At 31.4% G+C, this 26,531-nt stretch overlaps 1 long non-coding RNA gene across 1 annotated transcript; it reads right to left on the bottom strand.

The window, feature by feature from the left end:
• Nucleotides 1-16,144: 16,144 nt before the first annotated feature.
• Nucleotides 16,145-18,806, bottom strand: LOC136201477 (uncharacterized). Its single transcript, XR_010673851.1, has 3 exons — nucleotides 18,406-18,806; nucleotides 18,263-18,310; nucleotides 16,145-16,606 (listed from the first exon to the last, which is right to left on the bottom strand). It is a non-coding gene; the product is annotated as an uncharacterized lncRNA (long non-coding RNA).
• Nucleotides 18,807-26,531: the final 7,725 nt, after the last annotated feature.

The raw sequence follows: 26,531 nt of genomic DNA, 5'->3' as shown, positions 1-26,531 counted from the left end.
TTTTGACAAGTTGCTGCAGCAAGCATACTTTTCTGCTAATGAAATTTTTGCAGATCGGGTTATGGGTTCATAACTATCACTTGATGGTGTTCCCTACTTTCTTGAGGAAGTGTTTCTACCGAGTTAAGCATTGTTTCTTCCTTCATAGTCCATTCCTCTCTTTAATAATGCTCTTTTTAAGGATAGATGTTTGATTAAAGAAATTGCATTCTTTTAAGGGCATATATGAAGATTCACCGAAGGGAACACGGTCTGTTTGCATAACGGTACCGACATATTTTTTTTTACAACGGAGAACCATCATTTATAGGGATGGTTTGGCCCCTACTCATCTATCCATCTTTATTTGCGATTGCGGCTCCCAACATATGAAGGGTTATGCATTTTCTTTTATGCTCCAATGAGGCCAAAACAATGTCTTTCCTCAAATTTCTGAGGAAGTGTTCCTACCGAGTTAAGCTTGGTTTTTTCCTTCATAGATCATTTTCTTCGTCGGAAATTTATCAAATTCTACCAGTTAGAGACGAGATTATGTAAGCATTGCTCAATGCTCTGGTTTAATAGGTAGAATGGTTTTTGTCTTTTAAAGTTAGAGTTTGATTACAATGAAACTAATGTTGTTCTAAATTAGTAAATGAATATGTTGTTCTAGTCATGTGCACCCAATGACGTTCAATTTCCAATTCCAAATTATTATTTTTTTTTTGTTGAGGATGTTACAAAAATATTTCAGAATGTTACAACCAAGATTTGCATTTTCATGCTACCTGAATTTCGTAAGCAGCTTCTGACTAGCCTTTCACAATCATTCCACACCACAAAATCAGCAATCCGCTCTAAATTAGAGTAGAACAAATAAATATTGTCATGATTATTGATATACTTGAATATTAGATTTGGACAGACCAAACATATTTATATAGAAATTTTATTTTATCGAACTTATTCACGTCTCCTCCTCTGGTAAAATTTTGTCTTATGGTTTAAAGGTGTAGAAAAAATGACTGAAACTGTAAAAGTAACTAAACATATCTCTTGAGTGGCTGCTATATCTCTTATCTTATGTTTTCTTTTCTTTGGTGTTCCTCTTTTATGTATCACAGAAGGTTAACAATATTTTATTATATGGTAGACAACAGCTTCACACCAAATGGTTGAATTTAAGTAAAATGGTATTTTATTACATATTTTCTCATATTTGGAGTTTACCCCCAAATTCCATTCTTAACCAACTAGGAGTAGTTTAAGCTTCCCTGTAACTTCGTGGTAAGATTGAAGAAAATTAGGGATAAGATAAGTTTTTTTCCCTGCCAAGTAGTCCACGCTTTCTTAACTCTAGCAGCTCAACCGGTGGGACTCAATCAAACTGTTCTTCTAGAAATGATGGGATACTCACAGCACCAAACAAATCTTATTTTTAGATTTAGTTTCAGACAAATCAATCTACTTAATCTTTTAATTAATAAATTACACTACAAGAAAATCACTAGTTAAGCACTGAAATTAATGACTAAATCAATTTTAGTCATTAATATACTACTAACGTTAGTCACTAACATTATTGTTGGTTGGAAATTAATAGATAGTGAATTCGCTGCACAAATAAAGACCAAATGCTGGTCATTATCTTTTTGGGTCCTCAAAAATATTAATATAAAAGTATTAATATATATAATTATTTCTATTATTCCTCTTTTATCTCTCTACTGCTCTTCAGAACATAACATTGACGGGAGAGAAAACCGAGACATAAACCTAGCTCTCGTTTCTCAACTTCGGCTAAAACATCGGGCATCCCTTCTAGATCTGTTCATCCCTCTCTTCTCCACCCAACATCCTTCTCCTCTCCTTTATCTCTCTTGTCCATGTTTTTGTTTTTTCTAATTGCGAAAACTGAAAACCTACGGAGAACTACTGAACTGTCGGAGAGAGCGAAGTAGCGAAATCATCGTTCCGAAAGAGCAGGTACTTAGGGTTTTGCTTTAATTCCTTCTCTCTTACTAAAATCTTGCATTTCTTAGATTTCTAGGGTTTTTCTTTCTACCCATTTTCTCTTTTGATTTGATTAAGGAACTGTATGCTCAGAGGGCGTCCATGTATGACATATTGATTTCGTGGAAAGCTTCATGACCTTTTGGCATTAATTACTGATAGATTTTTTAGTTCTCTTACTTTTAGATTTCTGAACAAGTTGTGTAATTTATGTTTTAGTTATTTGTTTGTTGGACATGAACTCTCTTCAATCCAAAGCTAGTTTTCTGTTTTGGTGCAAATTAATTAATTTACAAAAAAGAAAAAGTTATCCAGTTTAGTGACGGAAAGGTTGGCCACAAATATGCCATTTCCTTCAGTAAGGCAGGGATGGGCAATATCTCAGAAGCACAATTAGCGACCAAATTGTTTGGGGTTTGCGACTAAATATTTAGTCGGTAACCTAGCGACATCTTTTTACAACCATATAATGCTGGTCGCGAAGCTAACGACTGAATCAAAAAAATTGTCACTAACCTGTTACCAACCAGCCAGTTACTGACCGAAAGATTTCAGTCGGTAACTCATGAAATTCAGTCGGTAAACGAGTTTAGGGACTGAATTGCGACCGAATTTTCAGTCCCTAACTGTAAATTTTCTTGTAGTTGTGTAATAATTTTTTTAATTCCAATATCCTTTCAAAAACCGAGCACACACATAGTATGCATATCATGTGATTTTATTTTGTTTAATTCGTTATTTTTCTCAAACTTATAAGGCTAACTCCTTCTAAAGTTATTGAAAAAAAATTAGTTTTGTCCTTATCTTATAAAACATCTTAATTTTGTCCATTCATAATTTCTTTTGTGAATTTTATTTTGATAATAGAAAATTTGATTTAGTTTTATCATTTTCAAAATATTTTCGAATAAAAAGTTTCCACGGAATTTATTAGAAAATAATAAAATTGAACCAATATGTTACATCAAGGATAAAAATTAAGCCATTTTATAAAATTAGAGGGAAATTTCCAATAACCTCATGATTAAAATTGAGGTTTTCCTAAAAATAAATCTGATCCATAGTAAAATTATATATGACTCGACAACACCGACACTATCCCGATTAGGTTAATACGAGATTGAAATGACCTTTTTTGGGTTAGATTACGGTTACTCATTTTGACACTAATTCGAAATTGACACGACATGATCACGATACAAACTCAATAGTTGCAACATGTAATATTTATGTTGTAAGTTTTTATACATTTTTTATTGGGACAAGGGTCTAATTTAACTGTGCCGCTTCAATCAAAGTGCAGGTTTAATGTATGAAGTGATGCAAATTAAACCCTAATTTTTTCAAGCAATACCAATTTTAACCAAGCTCTGTCCAAAATTTAAAAAGACTGGTTTACTGTCATTGAATTGTCACATAGTATCTTCCAAATAAGTTTGTCGTTAAATCGAAGAAATTTCATATATTTTTTATTTGTTTTTCAATTTTTTTTTTTTGATAAAATAAGTACATCATTTCATAGATAAAACACATCAAAGTACAACAAAAAATAAGGAACAATACCTTACATAAGTACAGGCTATGCCTAGTCCAGAAACCATAAAGGTAAGAAAATGACTACAATGAGCAAAAGAAACCATTAAAGGCACAACAAAAACAAACAGAAACATATACTTTTTGAAACTCAAAATTTGCAGATAAACACTTTTAATCCAATCTCCATCATTTAAACTTCTCTGAATCTTCCTTTCTTTGGCAACCACAGAGATATAGTGATCTACGTATAAGATCTATCATTTCTGCTCTTGCTAAAACAGAAAATGTTATAAATGAAAGATAAAAAAACAGATGTAATTGAAGCAGATTAAGAGATCCTGTAAAATATATGTAAAATATATTTGTTTTTTATTACTATCTTAATAACACTGCAAATCTTTTAGAGAATTTGACAAAAAAAAGTTATGATTAATTTATATGTAACAGATTTAGTTTTTAGCATTTTAGCAGAATTTTTAGCATTCATAGGTATCTCCTATGTGAGATCTGAATAGAAGGTAGCCCATCTATCAATTATGGATACTGTTAGTGTTGGGCCCACAAGTTCACCAACAGCTCCAACTATGCAACTCCCTTATATCTTTGCAATGTAGGACTTGGGATGTATACTCAACAATCCTCCCCTCAGACCAAGGACCACAAGCCTCCCCTTCAGCGATAATCTGTCTAATCATCTTGTACCGCCGCCTGACCACCACAATATCAGGAAGACTTTCGACAGAAGGCACCAAGCACAGATTTCCCATCGCAAGGTCGGACTGAGAGCCTCCCACATCTCCTTAGATCTCACGCACGTTCTCCCAGTCGAACCATCGGCTCTGATACCATTTGTTGGGCCCACAAGTTCACCAACGGCTCCACCATTAGTATAATATTTTCCGCTTTGGGCCGAGCCCGCACGGATTTGTTTTTTGGCTCCTTCCCAAAAGCCTCATCCTAATGTAGTTGGTGAACTTCTTTATAAACTATGCAACTCCCTTATATCTTTCCAATGTGGGACTTGGGATGTATACTCAACAGTTAGGATTAGGGTTTACCTTCTCCAGAAAGTGGCATAATCAAATCTATAGAAATCAATGCTTAGGATTAGGTTTTATCTTTTCTAGAAAGCTAGCATTCAGCAATGCTTTTAGGATCTGATTTCTAACTGCTCCGTCGTGCGTAAATTTCTAATGAGAATCAAGATTAATTCGGTAGAAACCCTTCCTCAGGAAAGAAGGGAGGAGCATCAAGGGATGGTCATGAACCCTACAAAATCATCTTTGGGATTAATAACCTCCATAACTTTATCTGCTAAAATATTATTAGCAAAAAAAGAGTTGTGTTTGTTTACAGGTGAATTGAGCAATTGTAACTTCTTTATGTGTTTTTGTTTTTTTTTGCTCACCAATCCATATGTATTTTGATGTTGTCTTAATTTTTTTTGCACGAAACTATCTTTCTTAACAAATAGAATTACTGCTTACAATTGTTTATGGTAAATCTTTGCACTTTTTCTTTGTTGGGTTTTATGTTTTAAGGGCAATTCTGAAGATATAATGAGTTTTGTAGCTACTCTATTTTATTATATGTGTTTAGAGATGATGTATCATTATTAATTTTTCTTTAATTACTTGTTTTCTATAGTTGTTTTTTTGAAATGATTATGCCAAAAGGTGAGAATTTTAGGATTGTAATTGTGATTTCAATATATCTATTGTTAAATGTGTTTGTTTATGAGTATCTTACATAAGCTATCTGATGTGTTCTATGATGATATGATTATTTGAAACCCTATAAGTTTGTTTTAAACTTGGTATGCTAATTTTTGTTATTAGATGTTGCTCTCTGGTGTTGTTTATATACCCTATTTGATCTGTCAGGATGATATGATTACTTGAAATTGAAACCACAAGTTTGTTTATGCTTCTTTTGTTATGATAAGTTTTTCTGATACAAATCAAGATTGTCTTTTATTTGCTATGATGAATCTATGCTGGTCATGTTTGATCTGAATATTATCTAAATTTCATCGGACAATTATCTTTGTTGCAATTTCCTGCATTTCCAACTAGTTGAGATTGCGGCTTTGGGAGTAACCATTTTTAGCTTAATTTTCAATGGAGGTGTTTGTTCATTTAGTAAAGCATTAGCAATGGTTAATTTTAGTTTGGCAATGCTAGATATTTCTCTCAAAATACTAATTTGTTGTTTGTAACAAATGATAAGGAAGTTGTTGGTGTCAGACTTTATGAAATGGCATTATTGTTTTGCTTCAATTCAGTTGCCTACTTTTAGGCAAAATTGATTCAACTCATGTACTTTTTATGCTTCTTCATTAATCTTGTTTGATGCTTTCTGGTAATAATTCATTGCATTTGTAATGACTATATTAATTATATGGGTTTTTTTTAATTTTTTGTTCAACATAAAATGAATTTAATTCCATTGAACATCTTAATCTATTTCCATTTGTTTCCAAGTAAATAGAGTCAACATGAGCATTTTAGAGGATTATATATGTGCTATGTTGCACGGAAACTGAATTTAAGATGAAATGCGGAAAAACTAAGGAAGAAGAGTTGAACATAATATATAAAAATGTAACTTGCTGGAAAGGAAAAATGTCTCCATTTGTACAGGGAATGAAAGGATGATTTGAGCCATGTTAGGAATTCAATTCTTATGTTGACTGGCTTTTTAGATGCTCAATTAATTCTGATTAAGGAAAACTTATACACAATAATCAGTGATTCATCAGAGAAATAGAAAGGAATTCTTGGTAGAATTTTTTAGATTCCAATGAGACAAGATGAAGAAATTAATTAAGTAATAATAAAACAGATGAAGAAATTAATTCTGTTTTTATGGTTGTTTTGTCTTTGATCTATATGTTATAGCCATGAACTGAAGACCTTTTTTTGGTTCATTTGAAAAAGTTTGAGACTGATGTTGGTTAAACTTGATGTGTTCGGATAGATGATGAAATCTAACTCCCTAGGGTGAATTTCTTAAAAGCAAATGCCTTTATGTGGATGTCTTAGATTACCCATTTGTTTTATTATAATTAAATCTGCAACGTGCTTTTAGATCGTGATTCTTATTTTTGCATCCTCTATGTAGTTAATGGAAATCCGAAGCAAGGAGATTCAGATGGCCATGATTGCTCCAGGAATTTTTTTCTAAAAAGATGGACACAGCAATGGAGATTCAGATGCTCCATCATCCTGTTGCTGCAAGAAGAAATTCCAGCAGGTGGTCATTCAGCTTTAATGTTGATTCACTATACCTTGAAAAGGATTGTCGATTTGACAAGTTGTTGTGGCAAGCAAATGTTTGTGCATATAAAATTTTTGCACATAGGGTTATGAAGGTTATTAATCTTGAAGATGCTTTTGTATGGGTTCATGACTATCACTTTATGGTCGTCGTTACATTTTTGAGGAAGTGTTCCTACCGAGTTAAGCTTGGTTCTTCCTTCATAGTTCATTTTTCTCGTTGGAAATTTATCTAACTTTACCAGTTACAGACGAGATTATGTAAGCATTGCTCAATGCTCTAGTTTAATAGGTAGAATGGTTTTTGTCTTTTAAAGTTAGAGTTTGATTGCTATGAAGTTCTAAATTAGTAAATGAATATGTTGTTTTAGTCATATGTTGTTCTAGTCATTTCCAATTCCAAATTATTATATTTTTTGTTGAGGATGTTACAAAAATATTTCAGATTGTTACAACCAAGGTAGGTGCTATATTTGCATTTTCAGGCTACTTGAATTTCCTAATAGCTTCTGACTCTCCTTTCACAATCATTCCACACCACAAAATCGGCATTTCACTCTAAATTAGAATAGAACAAATGAATGTTGTCATGATTGTTGATATACGTGAATATCAGATTTGGACAGACCGGATATCTATGCAGAAAATGTATTTTATCGAACTTATTCACATCTCCTCCTATGGTAAAAAAATTTCGTATGGTTTCAACGTGTGGAAAAAATGACTGAAACGGTAAAAGTAACTAAACATATCTCTTGAGTGCCTGCTATATCTCTTATCTTATCTTTTCTTTTCTTTGGTGTTCCTCTTTTATGTATCACCGAAGGTTAACAGTATTTTATTATATGGTAGACAACATACTTTCTCATATTTGGAGTTTTCCCCCAAATTCCATTCTTAGCCAACTAAGAGTAGTTTAAGCTTCCCTGTAACTTTGTCTCTAGATTGAAGAAAACTAGTATTATGCCCGCGCAACATTTTAAATAATTTTGTATATAAATTTAACATTTTAATATTTTTAAAATTTTGTATCATTTATATATAGTGACATTAATATTTTGATTTAAAATAATTTAAATTTAAAAATTGTAAATAAATTAACTAAACCGTTTATAATTGCTTGATAATACCATGTTCACATGTTTGCAAGGATCATTCATTTCCGTTCTTGCATAATATTTTTTTTATATAATCTTATAATTTTAAAATATTTATTACACTTTGTAGCGATATTTTTTCAATCAAATTTTAGGTCTCCTCAAATTTTTTTTACGTGTTTTCTAAATCCTTTGATAAATCAATGAATTTGAAATAAGTACGTCTTTCTTTTTAAATTTTATTTAGTTTAGATTGTAGTTTCGAGGTTTAAATATTGTGTTAATTATTATGTGTTATAAATTTTTGTAGTTATATTAATTTTAATGCTATTTATTAAAGTAAAATGAATGTAATTTGAATGGATCCTTACATATATTTTTTTATCGTTACATAATTTGTGTTCGTTGGGATATTTTGTAACTTAATTTATTATATCTATTAAATTTAAATATAATTTTTTTTCAGTTATATTGGTTTTAATGTTATTTATTAAAGTTAAATGAATGGAATTTGAATGGATCCTTACATATATGTTTCATCATATAATTTTCTTTCATTTTGATATTTTGTAAGTTATTTTATCATATCTATTAAATATAAATTAGATTACATATTTATAATTTTCTTTTGTTACTATTTTGGTAACTAATAAAAAATGTCTCTAAAACTCTTCTCATCTATTTCTCTCCGACTCCACTATTATATATAAAATATAGATATAGATATAAAATCCATCTTTAAAAATGAGAAAGAAACTTATAATAGTAATCATGACAAAACATGAATTGAGAACAAACTAACTATTACATATAAAAAAATCAAATAATTACCTTGGGAAACATAACGATTTCCTGTAATTTTTTACTCTTTTGCTTTTCCCGATTTCAGTTGTCCATGCCTCTTTTATTTCCATCAGATTTCTTCAATTGAAGATATCAAAGTCTAAATTCTGACAATTCTTGAAGAAAAAAATACAATTAATAGAGTTTATAAATGGAAATCGTTACTAAATAAATCTTAATCTCTTACTGAAAACAGAACAAAATTATATAAAAAAAATTAGGGTAATTAATTTATTAGTCCCTATATTTTGATAAAACACACTGTTTAGTCCTTGTATTTTCAAAAACACACGGTAAGGTCCCTAACTTTTTTTCTCGGTGAACTCTTTACTCCTTTTGTCTATTTGTTAGATTTTTTACCGTTTATGAATTCAGATATGACTAAATTACCCTTTAATATTTATCAGTCAAAAGCAATTCACACCTTTATGTCTTTCTCTCGCAACTCGCACTAAAAAAATGGAGAAATGATTGAATCTCTAGCCCATAATCGACTCAAATCAACCAGAAGAACACAGAGATCAGAAACAATGAAGATAATGGTCTTATATATTTGATTTTATGGCAAAAGATAGTTAAGGTATTACATTTTTTTAAATAGATTTTGACTCAAATCCAAATTGACTACCAGAATCTTCATGAAAGTTTAACGGTAGGGACTAAACAGTTCACCGAGAAAAACGTTAGGGACTAAACAGTTTATCGAGAAAAAGGTTAGGGACCTTACCGTGTGTTTTTGAAAATACAGGGACTAAACATTGTGTTTTGTCAAAATATAGGGACTAATAAATTAATTACCCAAAAAATTATATGATTAAGAACAAAACTAATACATAATAAAAATATAAAGGTCGATGATGACTTTGATTTTAGGTGGCCAATGAATATAATGATAGAATATTACCTTGGGAAACATAACGATTTCCTGAATTTTTTATTACCTTGGGAAACATAACGATTTCCTGAATTTTTTACTCTTTTGCTTTTCCCAATTCCAGTTGTCCATGCCGCTTTTATTTCCATCAGATTTCTTCAATTGGAGATATCAAAGTCTAAATTCTGACAATTCTGGAAGAAAATGTTATTAATACAGTTTATCAATGGAAATCGCACCTAAATAAATCTGAATCTCTTAATGAAATCAGAACAAAATTATATAAAAAAATATATGATTAAGAACAAAACTAATACATAAATAAAAAAAATAAAAGTTGATGATGACTTTGATTTTCGTTGGCCAATGAGTATAATGATAGAATGCTATCTGTCATGCTTTATATATAGGTTTATTTGTGACTTTTGGATTTCCTTCACTTTGTGTTTTTTCATCTTCTTGTAACTTTTACTTTATTTTATTACTTAATTGATGGACTATTAATTGAAAATAAATAATGTATTAATATAGTACTAATTATATAGAGATAATTAGAACTTATTAACTCTTTTATTCTCTTTGCTCCTCTAAAACTCTTCTTGCAAATTCTCTTGCTTCCGTAATTATATATAGTATAAATTAGGGACAACATATGTTTTTCCCCTGCCAAGTGCTCCACTCTTTCTTAACTCTAACCCCTCAACGGGTGGAACTCAATCAAACTGTTCTTCTAGAAACGATGGGATACTGACAACACCAAACAAATCTTATTTTTAGATTTAGTTTCAGAAAAATCAATCTACTTAATCTTATAATTAATAAATTGTAATAACTTTTTTAATTGCAATATCCTTTCAAAAACAAGCACACACATAGTATGCATGTCATGTGATTTTATTTTGTTTAATTCGTTATTTTACTCAATTAAGTACTTATAAGGCTAACTCCTTCTAAAGTTATTGAAAAAAATTAATTTTGTTCTTATCTTATAAAACATCTTAATTTTGTCCATTCATAATAATTTCTTTTGTGAATTTTATTTTGATAATAGAAAATTTGATTTGGTTTTATCATTTTCTAAATAATTTCGAATAAAAAGTTTCCACAAAATTTATTAGAAAATAATAAAATTGAACCAATATTTTATGGCAAGGATAAAAATTAAGCCATTTTATAAAATTAGAGGGAAATTCCCAATAACCTCATGATTAAAATTGAGGTTTTCCTAAAAATAAATTTGATCTATAGTGATGTTGGGACCAAACAAACAAACAAACACAACCCACACAAAAAAAATAATAGAGAAAAGCAACAAAGGCATACAACAATTTTAGCGTGGAAACCTCTTCAACAATAAATAAAAACCACGGGACCCGTAGGCCTCTTAAAACTCCACTATCGAAGGACTACAATTTTTGGATGGACAAAACTGTAACAAAAACCCTCGCTCTCTCACACAAACTCAAAGCCTAAGTTACACCTCCTAGTTAACTAGCATTGAGAATATGGAATACATCAACTAAATGCCTAAAACCTATTTATAGGGGAACTCTCCCTTGACTTCCTTATTTGTAGGGATGGTGGGATTCACACATTCCTTTACAACACTTTTAAACAATGTGGGATTTGGGGAGATATCCCAACAAATCCTCCCTCGACCCAAATCCTCACATATCTCAACATCTTTAGAAAAATGAACCCTCTTTGCAGTCTTCTTTTTCTTCATTCTGCCAAGGGAACATCCATCCAGATAATAAATCGGTTTCCCTCTTTTCATTCCTTGCAGTATCAAGCTTCCACATTTAAACACTTTGCAAAACTTGTCGGCTCCAACATATTTGTACCCACGTGAAGCCAACTCTCCCAACCAAATTATACTGGCTCTAGCACTAGGCACAAACTTCACATCAGCAAGTTTTTTACTACACCATTCTGGAGCTTCAGGCGAACTCTTCCGATGCCTTTAATCGTCATCTTCAATTGCTCCCACTCCGAATGTAGCCAAAATCTCCATCAACTAGTAAAGTGTCAAAACAAACTCGATCTCTACAAATATGAATATCAGCAGCAAATCTAACACCCAATCATAATGATCTTCAACAAGATCATCAGCAACCGTCAATAAAAAATCATGATCTTCAACCACATTAGTTGAGGATTCACCATTTTTACCATTACCCTTCCGTAGACTCTTCAAGTCCTCCAAAAAATGTGGGCAACGAGATTGCATGTGACCGGATTCACCACAATAAAAGCACTCAACAGTACTCATATCCTTCTGTCGAGATTTTGATCTCCTGCCACAGTCACTCTTCTTATAGTTCCTCCCCCTTTCTCCACTCTCTCCAGCTATGAGTATCTTGGGACAACTGTCATCTTCTCGCATCATCTTTTCATTCTCTTTCAAAGCCGCCATAACATCATTTAGGTGCAACGTGTTCTTCCCCACTAACATCGTTTACACTAAGGATTTGAAAGATCTAGGCAAAGAAGCTAACATGAGCAACGACTGCTCTTTATCGTCAATCTTATTTCCAATACTCAATAACTGACACACCTATTGATTAAAATTATTAATGTGGTCAAGAATGTTACCTCCCTGTTCCATTTTGAGTGTGTACATATCCATCTTCGGACACAACCGGCTAGCCAATGACTTCGACAAATAAGTGCTCTCCAACTTATTCCATAACTCTTTCGGAGATGTCTCCGTCAATACAATCATCTTAATTTGGGGAGCAAGGGCTAACCTGATAGTGCTGATGTTAAGCCCAAAATATACCTAAAATATCCTATATAAATACGTTAAATTTACATTGAAATCGTACTAATTATATTCATTTGGAATACTTTTACGTCTTTATTCACTTCTTTGATGCAATGTACTTAATTATTTGGTTAAATCCAAATAGGAGCTAAAACGGAGCTAAAATGGAGGAAAAACCTAAAAAACGTACCAAGAATGCATATTAGTCAGAAGAACGCTCAATGAGGATAAGAAGCAGTCCAGAGAAGGGGAGACAAGTCCCTGTCGCGACTGAGATTTTCATAATCTCAGTCGCGACTTATGAAAGGCGTCACGGGAAAAAATGCAACTTTCAACTCGCCCCTGCACCCCCTGTCGCGACTGAAATTTTCATAATCTCATATGAGATTTTCGGAATCTCATATGAGACAGCGAAGAAACGCGTCTGTTCATTTGGATAAAAGCGACCCTTCACCAACGGACACGACCCATCATTTACAACCCTTCAACAACTATAAATAAGTGATCCATTTCAGAAATGAAAATGTTGGTTATGTTGGAAAATAGTTAGAGAAATTAGAGAGTTGTTATTTTGAAGAAACTCTGACTCAGAAATGAGTCAGAAAGTTAGATTACATTTCTGTGTAAACAAACTTGCTGTACACAAGTTGTTATTAGATTAGTTATAAACACAGTATTAGTTTAGTTTCAAAGGTAGATCAGAGACAAGTTTTCATTCTGATAGTGGACTGACCAGTCTCTATTCCGAAAATTCAGTGAGAAGGATTGACGGCTGAAGCGTTTGAGGTCTGACAAACCTACGGAGTTTGAGGGAAAGATTGACAACCAGGATCTCAAAATTTTCGTTGCAATGCTATCCAAGTTTTTACTTCTCTGTTAACTTGTGAAAATTCACATTTAATTAATGACATACTTATTTATTCAATACATTCTTACTGTTGTTATTTTGATATTGTTCTGACAAAATGATTTTCAAAATGATAAATTGGTGTTTTTATTAAAACGTTCTATTCCATCTTATTCATATAAGAACTTTGTTGAACACTTGACAGATTTAGTTTTTATGGATGATATGATCGCTGATGGCGGCTTATCAGACATAAAATACTAGTTTGATTAAGGTAGAAATCAGCTCCGATCCAGAGAGATTTCTACGGTTCAAAGCCATTTAATTGAATAAATTCCTATATTATTACATGTCCATAATCTTACAAAGTTAAAGTTGATTTCTTTGCTTAATGAAAATAAGTTTTATACCTTCTATTTATTCCAATTACGGAAGTATCTGTCTTATAATCAAAATCTCAAGACATAACTGTTCTCTAAACTCGATATAATATTCTTATCCAATCCTAATTTACCCAAACCAATTCCATCAATTAAACGTATTTCTTTTATTAAACATAAACACGTGATTAAAAAGACACGATCAAAATACATATGGATTGGTGAGCAACAAAAAACAAAAACGCATAAAGAAGTTACAATTGCTCAATTCACCTGTAAACAAACACAACCCTTTTTTGCTAATAATATTTTAGCAGATAAAGTTATGGAGGTTATTAATCCGGAAGATGATTTTGTAGGGTTCATAACCATCACTTGATGCTCCTCCCTTATTTCTTGAGGAAGGGTTTCTACCGAATTAAGCTTGATTCTCATTGGAAATTTACCCGACGAACGAGCAGTTAGAGATGAGATCCTAAAAGCATTGTTGAATGCTAACTTGATAGAGAAGATAAACCCTAATTCTAACCATTGATTTCTATAGATTTGATTACGCCACTTTCTGGAGAAGATAAACCCTAATCCTAACCGTGTCCATAATTGATATAAGGGCGATCTGCTATTCAGATCTCAAAGAGGAGATATCTATGAATATTGGGTAACCCTAATTTCTATTCGGCGATTGAGAAGAGCAAAGGTGTAAGTCCAGTTATATAGGTGATGTCATCCCTTACTCTCAAACCTCACCTACTCCCTAAAGTTTTAAAGTTCTAATTTACACCCTCTATTTTTCTCTAATTATCTTTAATAACCTCCTATTTTAGTCCAATTGCATTTAATAATTTCTATCTTTATATAATTAAATTCGAAAGCCTCAAAACTTCAATTGTTCTCTAAATTTTTAAAAGTTCATAAGTATTTACCTATAATTTTTTTTTTTACATGTGAAACAGGGTATCTCTCACTGCAAGAGTTTGGGCCAAATATTAGTCTTTAATTTAACCCTAATATTTTTAAGTGTAGTGTTGATTTAACCTTAACGTACAAAATGGTGCAAATTTAAGTATAATATTTCCAAGTAAGATCAATTTTAGTCCTCCATTATCGAAAATTAGAAAAAACATGTTTTATTAGTATTTTACTACCACTTTAAATTATTAGTTTATTACTAAAAAACATTGTAAAAATTCTGTTAAAATGCTAAATATAAATTAATCACAACTTTTTTTTATCAAATTTTGTAAAATATTACAGTGTTATTAATATAGTTATAAACAACAATTAAAAAATATATGAAACTGCTTCGATTTATTGACAAACTTATTTGGAAGATACGATGAGACAATTAAATAACAGTAAACCAATCTTTTTAAATTTTCAATAACGCTTGGTTAAAATTGGTCTTGCTTGAAAAAATTAGGATTTAATTTGCATCACTTCATATGTTAGAGGCTAAATATGCACTTTGATTGAAGCGTTATGGTTAAGTTTGAGCCTTATCCCAATAAAAAAATGTACAAAAACTTACAACATAAATATCACATGTTGCAATTATTGAGTTTATATTGTGATCATGTCGTGTCAATTTCGAATTAGTGTCTAAATGATTAAACCGTAGTCCAACCCAAAAAATTTCATATCAATCTCGTATTAACCTAATCGGGATAGTATCGATTACGTGTGGTGTTGTCGAGTCATATATAATTTTAATTTGGATCAAATTTATTTTTAGGAAAACCTCACTTTTAATCTTCAGGTTATTGGGATTCTCCCTCTCATTTTATAAAATGACTTAATTTTTATCCTTGCCGTAAAATATTGGTTCAATTTTATCATTTTCTAATAAATTCCGTGGACATGTTTTATTCGAAATTATTTTGAAAATGATAAAATTAAATCAAATTTTCTATTATCAAAATAAAAATCACAAAAAAAAATTATGAATGGACAAAATTAACTTGTTTTATAAGATAAGGACAAAATCATTATTTTTTTCATCGACTTTGGAAGGAGTCAGGCTTATAAGTACTTAATTGAGAAAAATAATGGATTAAACAAATTAAAATCACATGATATGTATACTATGTTTGTGCTCGGTTTTTGAAAGGATATTGCAACTAAAAAAGTTATTAAAATTTATTAATTATAAGATTAAGTAGATTGATTTGTCTGAAACTAAATCTAAAAATAAGTTTTCTTTGGTGCTGTCAGTATCCCATTGTTTCTAGAAGAACAGTTTGATTGAGTCCAACCTGTGGAAATCTAGAGTTAAGAAAGAGTGGAGTTAGTGGCAGGAAAAAAACATATCTTATCCCTAATTTTCTTTAATTTGGCGACGAAGTTATAGGGAAGCTTAAACTACTCTTAATTGGCTAATAATGGAATTCGAGGGCCAACTCCAAATATGAGAAACTCCAAATAATCATTTGGAATTGGAAATTGAACATCACTGGATGCACATGTCTAGAACAACATATTCATTTATTAATTTAGACCAAAATTAGTTTCATTGCATCAAACTCTAACTTTAAACACAAAAACCATTCCACTAATATATCAAAGCATTGAGCAATGCTTACATAATCTCGTCTCCAACTTGTAGAGTTTGATAAATTTCCGACGAGGAAAATGAACTACTTATGAAGAAACCAAGCTCAACTCGGTAGGAACACTTCCTCAAAAATGTAAGGAGGACCATAGAGTGATGGTCATGAACCCATACAAAAGCATCTTCAAGATTAATAACCTTCATAACCCTATGTGCAAAAAATTTATTAGCAGAAACATATGCTTGCCACAACAACTTCTCAAAGCCATCACTCTTGTCAAGGCACATAGTGATTGGACATTAAAGCTGGATGACCACCATTTCTTCTTGCAGCAACGAGATGATGGAGCATCTGAATCTCCATTGCTGCGTCCATCTTTTTTAGAAAAAAAATCTTTGAGCAATCATCGCCATCTGAATCTCCTGGCTTTGGATTTCCACTAACTACAGACAGGATGCAAAAATAAGGATCACGATCTAAAAGTAGGATGCGGTTTTAATTATAATAAAACAAATGGATAATCTAAGACATCCACATAAAGGCATTTGCTTTTAAGAAATGCCCTCGATCGAATTAGATTTCATCATGTACGGGAACATATCAACTTCAACCCACATCAGTCTCAAACTTTTTCAAATTAAGCAAAAAAGGTCTCCAGTTTATGGCTATAACATGTAGATCAAAGACGAAACAACCATAAAAACAGAATTAATTTCTTCATCTGTTTTATAATTAATTAATTAATTATTATCTTCATCTTGTCTCAATGGAATCTAAAATATTCTAACAAGAATTCTTTTCTCTTTCTCTGATGAATCACTGATTATTGCGCATAAGTTTTCCTAAATCGGAATTAATTAAGCATCTAAAAAGCCAGTAAACGTAAGAATTGAATTCCTAACATGGCTCAAATCATCCTTCCATTTCCTGTACAGACGGAGACATTTTTCTTTTCCAGCAAGTTACATTTTTATATACTATATTCAACTCTTCTTCCTTAGCTTTTCAGCATTTCGTTTCAAATTCAGTTTCAGTGCAACATAGCACATATATAATCCTCAAAAATGCTCATCTCATAATTCGCTCTCTTTACTTGGAAACAATGGAAATAGATTAAGATGTTCAATGGATTTAAATTCATTCGGTGTTGATCAAACAATTAAAATACCCATATAATATAGTCATTACAAATGCAATGAATTACTACCAGAAAATACCAAACAAGAATACATGAGAAGCATAAAAAGTACATGAGTTGAATCAATCTGCCTAAAAGTATGCAACTGAATTGAAGCAAAACAATAATACCATTTCAGAAAATCAGACGCCAACAACTTCGTGGTAATTTGTTACAAACAATAAATTAGTATTTTGAGAGAAATATCTAGCAATGCCAAACTAAAATGAACAATTGCTAATGTTTTACTAAATGAACAAACACGATTTGGACTCTGCAATTTTCTCCATTGCAAATTAAGCTAAAAATGGTTACTCCCAAAGCCGCAATCTCAACTAGTTGGAAATGAATGAAATTACAACAAAGATAATTGTCTGATGAAATTTAGATAATATTCAGATCAAGCATCACCAGCATAGTCTCATCACAACAAATAACAAACAATCTTGATTTGTATCAAAAAATTATCATAACAAAAAAAGCATAAACAAACTTATGGTTTCAATTTCAAGTAATCATATCATCCAGACACATCAGATAGCTAGGTTATATAGAAAAACACACCAGAGAGCAACATCTAATAACAAAAATTAGCATATCCAGTTTAAAACAAACATATAGGGTTTCAAATAATTATATCATATCATCATAGAACACATTAGACAGCTTATGTAAGCGACTCATAAGCAAACACATTTAACAATAGATCTATTGAAATCACAATTACAATCCTCAAATTCTCACCTTTTGGCATAATCATTTTAAAAAAACCACTATAGTAAACAAGTAATTAAAGAAAGATTAATAATGATACACCATTTGTAAACACATATAATAAGATAGGGTAGCGGCAAAACTCATTATATCTTCGGAATTGCCATTAAAACATAAAACCCAACAAAGAAAAAGTGCAAAAATTTACCATAAACCATTGTAAGCAGTAATTTGATTTGTTAAGCAAGATAGTTTCCTGCAAAAAAAAAAAAGATAGGATCAAAATACATATGGATTAGTGAGCAACAAAAAAACAAAAATACATAAAGAAGTTACAATTGCACAATTCACCTGTAAACAAACACAACCCTTTTTTGCTAATAATATTTTAGCAGATAAAGTTATGGAGGTTATTAATCCGGAAGATGATTTTATAGGGTTAATAACCATCACTTGATGCTCCTCCCTTATTTCTTGAGGAAGGGTTTCTACCGAATTAAGCTTGATTCTCATTGGAAATTTACCTGACGAACGAGCAGTCAGAGATGAGATCTTAAAACCATTGTTGAATGCTAACTTGATAGAGAAGATAAACCCTAATTCTAACCATTGATTTCTATAGATTTGATTACGCCACTTTCTGGAGAAGATAAACCCTAATCCTAACCGTGTCCATAATTGATATAAGGGCTATCTGCTATTCAGATCTCAAAGAGGAGATATCTATGAACATTGGGTAACCCTAATTGCTATTCCGCGATTGAGAAGAGCAAAGGTGTAAGTCCAGTTATATGGTGATGTCATCCCTTACTCTCAAACCTCACCTACTCCCTAAAGTTTTAAAGTTTTAAATTACACCCTCTATTTTTGTCTAATTATCTTTAATAACATCCTATTTTTGTCCAATTGCATTCAATAACTTCTATCTTTATATAATTAAATTCGAAAGCCTCAAAACTTCAATTGTTCTCTAAATTTTTAAAAGTTCATAAGTATTTACCTATAATTTATTTTATTTATTTTTACATGTGACACAAGGTGTCTCTCACTGCAAGAGTTTGGGCCAAATATTAGTTTTTAATTTAACCCTAATATTTTTAAGTGTAGTGTTGATTTAACCTTAACTTACAAAATGGTGCAAATTTAAGTATAATATTTTCAAGTAAGATCAATTTTAGTCCTACATTATCGAAAATTAGAAAAAACATGTTTTATTAGTATTTTACTACCACTTTAGGTTATTAGTTTATTACTAAAAAAATTGTAAAAATTCTGCTAAAATGATAAAAACTAAATCTGCTACATATAAATTAATCACAACTTTTTTTATCAAATTGTGTAAAATATTATAGTGTTATTAATATAGTTATAAACAACAATTAAAAAATATATGAAATTGCTTCGATTTATTGACAAACTTATTTAGAAGATACAATGTGACAATTAAATAACAGTAAACCAATCTTTTTAAATTTTCAACAGTGTTTTGCTAAAATTGGTCTTGCTTGAAAAAATTAGGATTTAATTTGCATCACTTCATATGTTAGGGGCTAAATATGCACTTTGATTGAAGCGTTATGGTTAAATTTGACCCTTATCCCAATAAAAAAATGTACAAAAACTTACAACATAAATATCACATGTTGCAATTATTGAGTTTGTATTGTGATCATGTCGTGTCAATTTTGAATTAGTGTCAAAATGATTAAACCGTAGTCCAACCCAAAAAATTTCATATCAATCTCTTAATAACCTAATCGGGATAGTATAGATTACGTGTGGTGTTGTCGAGTCATATTTAATTTTAATTTGGATCAAATTTATTTTTAGGAAAACCTCACTTTTATCATTTTCTAATAAATTCCGTGGACACGTTTTATTCGAAATTATTTTGAAAATGATAAAATTAAATCAAATTTTCTATTATCAAAATAAAAATCACAAAAAAAAAATTATGAATGGACAAAATTAACTTGTTTTATAATATAAGGACAAAATCATTATATTTTTCATCGACTTTGGAAGGAGTCAGGCTTATAAGTACTTAATTGAGAAAAATAATGGATTAAACAAATTAAAATCACATGATATGCATACTATGTTTGTGCTCGGTTTTTCAAAGGATATTGCAATTAAAAAAGTTATTAAAATTTATTAATTATAAGATTAAGTAGATTGATTTGTCTGAAACTAAATCTAAAAATAAGTTTTCTTTGGTGCTATCAGTATCCCATTGTTTCTAGAAGAACAGTTTGATTGAGTCCAACCCGTGGAAATCTAGAGTTAAGAAAGAGTGGAGTTAGTGGCAGGAAAAAAACATATCTTATCCCTAATTTTCTTTAATCTGGCGACAAAGTTATAGGGAAGCTTAAACTACTCTTAGTTGGCTAATAATGGAATTCGAGGGCAAACTCCAAATATGAGAAACTCCAAATAATCATTTGGAATTGGAAATTGAACATCACTGGATGCACATGTCTAGAACAACATATTCATTTACTAATTTAGAACAAAATTAGTTTCATTGCATCAAACTCTAACTTTAAACACAAAAACCATTCCACTAATATATCAAAGCATTGAGCAATGCTTACATAATCTCGTCTCTAATGAACTACTTATGAAGAAACCAAGCTCAACTCGGTAGGAACACTTCCTCAAAAATGTAAGGAGGACCATAGAGTGATCGTCATGAACCCATACAAAAGCATCTTCAAGATTAATAACTTTCATAACCCTATGTGCAAAAATTTTATTAGCAGAAACATATGCTTGCCACAACAACTTGTCAAAGCCATCACTCTTGTCAAGGCACATAGTGATTGGACATTAAAGCTGGATGACCACCATTTCTTCTTGCAGCAACCAGATGATGGAGCATCTGAATCTCCATTGCTGCGTCCATCTTTTTTAGAAAAAAAATCTTTGAGCAATCATCGCCATCTGAATCTCCTTGCTTTGGATTTCCACTAACTGCAGACAGGATGCAAAAATAAGGATCACGATCTAAAAGCAGGATGCGGTTTTAATTATAATAAAACAAATGGATAATCTAAGACATCCACATAAAGGCATTTGCTTTTAAGAAATGCCCTCGATCGAATTAGATTTCATCATGTACGGGAACATATCAACTTCAACCGACATCAGTCTCAAACTTTTTCAAATTAAGCAAAAAAGGTCTCCAGTTTATGGCTATAACATGTAGATCAAAGACGAAACAACCATAAAAACAGAATTAATTTCTTCATCTGTTTTATAATTAATTAATTAATTATTATCTTCATCTTGTCTCAATGGAATCTAAAATATTCTAACAAGAATTCTTTTCTCTTTCTCTGATGAATCACTGATTATTGCGCATAAGTTTTCCTAAATCGGAATTAATTAAGCATCTAAAAAGCCAGTAAACGTAAGAATTGAATTCCTAACATGGCTCAAATCATCCTTCCATTTCCTGTACAGACGGAGACATTTTTCTTTTCCAGCAAGTTACATTTTTATATACTATGTTGAACTCTTCTTCCTTAGCTTTTAAGCATTTCGTTTCAAATTCAGTTTCAGTGCAACATAGCACATATATAATCCTCAAAAATGCTCATCTCATAATTCGCTCTCTTTACTTGGAAACAATGGAAATAGATTAAGATGTTCAATGGATTTAAATTCATTCGGTGTTGATCAAACAATTAAAATACCCAAATAATATAGTCATTACAAATGCAATGAATTACTACCAGAAAATACCAAACAAGAATACAGGAAAAGCATAAAAAGTACATGAGTTGAATCAATCTGCCTAAAAGTATGCAACTGAATTGAAGCAAAACAATAATACCATTTTAGAAAATCAGACGCCAACAACTTCGTAATAATTTGTTACAAACAACAAATTAGTATTTTGAGAGAAATATCTAGCATTGCCAAACTAAAATGAACAATTGCTAATGTTTTACTAAATGAACAAACACGATTTGGACTCTGCAATTTTCTCCATTGCAAATTAAGCTAAAAATGGTTACTCCCAAAGCCGCAATCTCAACTAGTTGGAAATGAATGAAATTACAACAAAGATAATTGTCTGATGAAATTTAGATAATATTCAGATCAAGCATCACCAGCATAGTCTCATCACAACAAATAACAAACAATCTTGATTTGTATCAAAAAAATTATCATAACAAAAAAAGCATAAACAAACTTATGGTTTCAATTTCAAGTAATCAGATAGCTAGGTTATATAGAAAAACACACCAGAGAGCAACATCTAATAACAAAAATTAGCATATCCAGTTTAAAACAAACATATAGGGTTTCAAATAATCATATCATATCATCATAGAACACATCAGACAGCTTATGTAAGCCACTCATAAGCAAACACATTTAACAATAGATCTATTGAAATCACAATTACAATCCTCAAATTCTCACCTTTTGGCATAATCATTTTAAAAAAACCACTATAGTAAACAAGTAATTAAAGAAAGATTAATAATGATACACCATTTGTAAACACATATAATAAGATAGGGTAGCGGCAAAACTCATTATATCTTCAGAATTGCCATTAAAACATAAAACCCAACAAAGAAAAAGTGCAAAGATTTACCATAAACAATTGTAAGCAGTAATTTGATTTGTTAAGCAAGATAGTTTCCTGCAAAAAAAAGATAGGATCAAAATACATATGGATTAGTGAGCAACAAAAAAACAAAAATACATAAAGAAGTTACAATTGCTCAATTCACCTGTAAACAAACACAACCCTTTTTTGCTAATAATATTTTAGCAGATAAAGTTATGGAGATTATTAATCTGGAAGATGATTTTGTAGGGTTAATAACCATCACTTGATGCTCCTCCCTTATTTCTTGAGGAAGGGTTTCTACCGAATTAAGCTTGATTCTCATTGGAAATTTACCCGACGAACGAGCAGTTAGAGATGAGATCTTAAAACCATTGTTGAATGCTAACTTGATAGAGAAGAAAAACCCTAATTCTAACCATTGATTTCTATAGATTTGATTACGCCACTTTCTGGAGAAGATAAACCCTAATCCTAACCGTGTCCATAATTGATATAAGGGCTATCTGTTATTCAGATCTCAAAGAGGAGATATCTATGAACATTGGGTAACCCTAATTGCTATTCCGCGATTGAGAAGAGCAAAGGTGTAAGTCCAGTTATATAGGTGATGTCATCCCTTACTCTCAAACCTCACCTACTCCCTAAAGTTTTAAAGTTTTAAATTACACCCTCTATTTTTGTCTAATTATCTTTAATAACCTCCTATGTTTGTCCAATTGCATTTAATAACTTCTATCTTTATATAATTAAATTCGAAAGCCTCAAAACTTCAATTGTTGTCTAAATTTTTAAAAGTTCATAAGTATTTACCTATAATTTATTTTATTTATTTTTACATGTGACACAGGGTGTCTCTCACTGCAAGAGTTTAGGCCAAATATTAGTCTTTAATTTAACCCTAATATTTTTAAGTGTAGTGTTGATTTAACCTTAACGTACAAAATGGTGCAAATTTAAGTATAATATTTCCAAGTAAGATCAATTTTAGTCCTACATTATCGAAAATTAGAAAAAACATGTTTTATTTGTATTTTACTACCACTTTAGGTTATTAGTTTATTACTAAAAAAATTGTAAAAATTCTGCTAAAATGCTAAAAACTATATATGCTACATATAAATTAATCACAATTTTTTTTATCAAATTGTGTAAAATATTACAGTGTTATTAATATAGTTATAAACAACAATTAAAAAATATATGAAATTGCTTCGATTTATTGACAAACTTATTTAGAAGATACAATGTGACAATTAAATAACAGTAAACCAATCTTTTTAAATTTTCAACAGTGTTTTGCTAAAATTAGTCTTGCTTGAAAAAATTAGGATTTAATTTGCATCAATTCATATGTTAGGGGCTAAATATGCACTTTGATTGAAGCGTTATGGTTAAATTTGACCCTTATCCCAATAAAAAAATGTACAAAAACTTACAACATAAATATCACATGTTGCAATTATTGAGTTTGTATTGTGATCATGTTGTGTCAATTTCGAATTAGTGTCAAAATGATTAAACCGTAGTCCAACCCAAAAAATTTCATATCAATCTCGTATTAACCTAATCGGGATAGTATCGATTACGTGTGGTGTTGTCGAGTCATATTTAATTTTAATTTGGATCAAATTTATTTTTAGGAAAACCTCACTTTTAATCTTCAGGTTATTGGGATTCTCCATCTCATTAATTTTTATCCTTGCCGTAAAATATTGGTTCAATTTTATCATTTTCTAATAAATTCCGTGGGCACGTTTTATTCGAAATTATTTTGAAAATGATAAAATTAAATCAAATTTTCTATTATCAAAATAAAAATCACAAAAAAATTATGAATGGACAAAATTAACTTGTTTTATAAGATAAGGACAAAATCATTATTTTTTTCAACGACTTTGGAAGGAGTTAGGCTTATAAGTACTTAATTGAGAAAAATAATGGATTAAACAAAATAAAATCACATGATATGCATACTATGTTTGTGCTTGATTTTTGAAAGGATATTGCAATTAAAAAAGTTATTAAAATTTATTAATTATAAGATTAAGTAGATTAATTTGTCTGAAACTAAATCCAAAAATAAGATTTCTTTGGTGTTGTCAGTATCCCATTGTTTCTAGAAGAACAGTTTGATTGAGTCCCACCCGTGGAAAGCTAGAGTTAAGAAAGGGTGGAGCCAGTGGCAGGAAAAAAACATATCTTATCCCTAATTTTCTTTAATCTGGCGACGAAGTTATAGGGAAGCTTAAACTACTCTTAGTTGGCAAGTAATGGAATTCGAGGGCAAACTCCAAATATGAGAAACTCCAAATAATCATTTGGAATTGGAAATTGAACATCACTAGGTGCACATGTCTAGAACAACATATTCATTTACTGATTTAGAACAAAATTAGTTTCATTGCATCAAACTCTAACTTTAAAACACAAAAACCATTCCACTAATTATATCAGTGCCTTTTGAGTCCATCCTTGTACTCGGTTCCTGAGGCGTTCAAACTCTTTTTGGTATTCATGCAAGGACCCTATCTGCTTCACCCTGGATAAAGCTTCATCAAAATCCTCACAATTCGTTGGACCAAACCTGGCCCACAACTCCTCCAAAAAAAATGGCCCATGATATCTCCATGCTCTCTTCTTTGTACGTTCTTTTTAGAGACTGCCACCATTCACTAGCTTCACCCTCTAGGTGAAACGATGCTAACGGTACCTTTTGAGCCTCGGTGGTCAGTTGGTAGTCAAAGAATTGTTCGACTCGTGTACACCAGACAGTCGGATCCTCCCCAGCAAACCTAGGAAATTTGAGTTTGGCTAGTTGTGAAGAAAACATCGGTTTTCCTCCTCTAAAAGTCTTCTTGTTTTCCTCCTCACCCGTCACGTGTCGATTTTCAGAGTGCCTGGAATTGTTGCTACCTTCACTAGTATGATTTGGCCCATACGATCCTGACATCTTGCTGATGGCTTCTTCAATCTTAGTCATCTTGTCTGCAATTCCCAATTCTATTTTGGTGAAACTGTCATGAAGACTACCGATTTCTTTCTCTAAATTCTCTATTCTCTCTTTGTTGCTCGCCATGAAAACCTCGCTTTGATACCAATGTTAGGTCCCAATCAGGAGATGATTTTCAATCAATGAAATTGAGTTCTATTTCGGGTAAGAACAAACCACAATAAGAAATTTATAATTCAAAATTCAGATATCCTCTCTAGAAAAGCCCAAGGGATTAAATACAATAATTTGCAACCCACTTCCCAATATCCTAGCCTATTTTTACGATACTAGTGGTTTCCCACTTGAGACCAGTTCTTTATTTATCTGTTCTTTATTTCCCAAGGCACCACCGAAGAGCGTTGGCGGAGCAAGTGAACCACCATGCTTGAATCTGATTCGATCCATAAATGAAACCATTATTTCTCTCAAGCTATCTCAATGGCGAAAATAACAGCTCTTAGTTCCGCAAGGTGTGCAAAGTTGTCTGGTATTGGAAAAGCAAAACACCCTCGAGCAAAGCCTCTCCCATTTCTAAAAATCCCCCCTGCACCCGCTGGACCCGGCGCTCCTTCAGCAGACCCGTCGGTTTCACTTTAATCCATTTCGAACCCGGCGGAATCTAGCGCACCAGTTTATAATCCGGAGCAGGCGGCGGATGATAGGGGTTAAAAAACCCTATCTTTAGGTACGATTTTAGGACGGTTTTTAGCGTTATTTCATGAATAAGAGAGCAATTCTCGCATTTATATGCTTTTGTGTTGTAAATTGGAAATGTTTTATTTACTTTTCGTTGTTTAGGCTCGTTTTCTGGTTATTTTAGGCAAATATGGCCAAAATAGCATGTGCGTTAAAATTCCATTACCTTTTATAGGTAATTGATCCGCCAAAAGTCGC

The sequence above is a fragment of the Euphorbia lathyris genome, chromosome 7, assembly GCF_963576675.1.
Source record: "Euphorbia lathyris chromosome 7, ddEupLath1.1, whole genome shotgun sequence".
Classification (NCBI taxonomy): Eukaryota; Viridiplantae; Streptophyta; class Magnoliopsida; order Malpighiales; family Euphorbiaceae; genus Euphorbia; species Euphorbia lathyris.
Note: the sequence above shows the minus strand (reverse complement) of the source record. Positions and strands in the feature narration are given on the sequence as shown.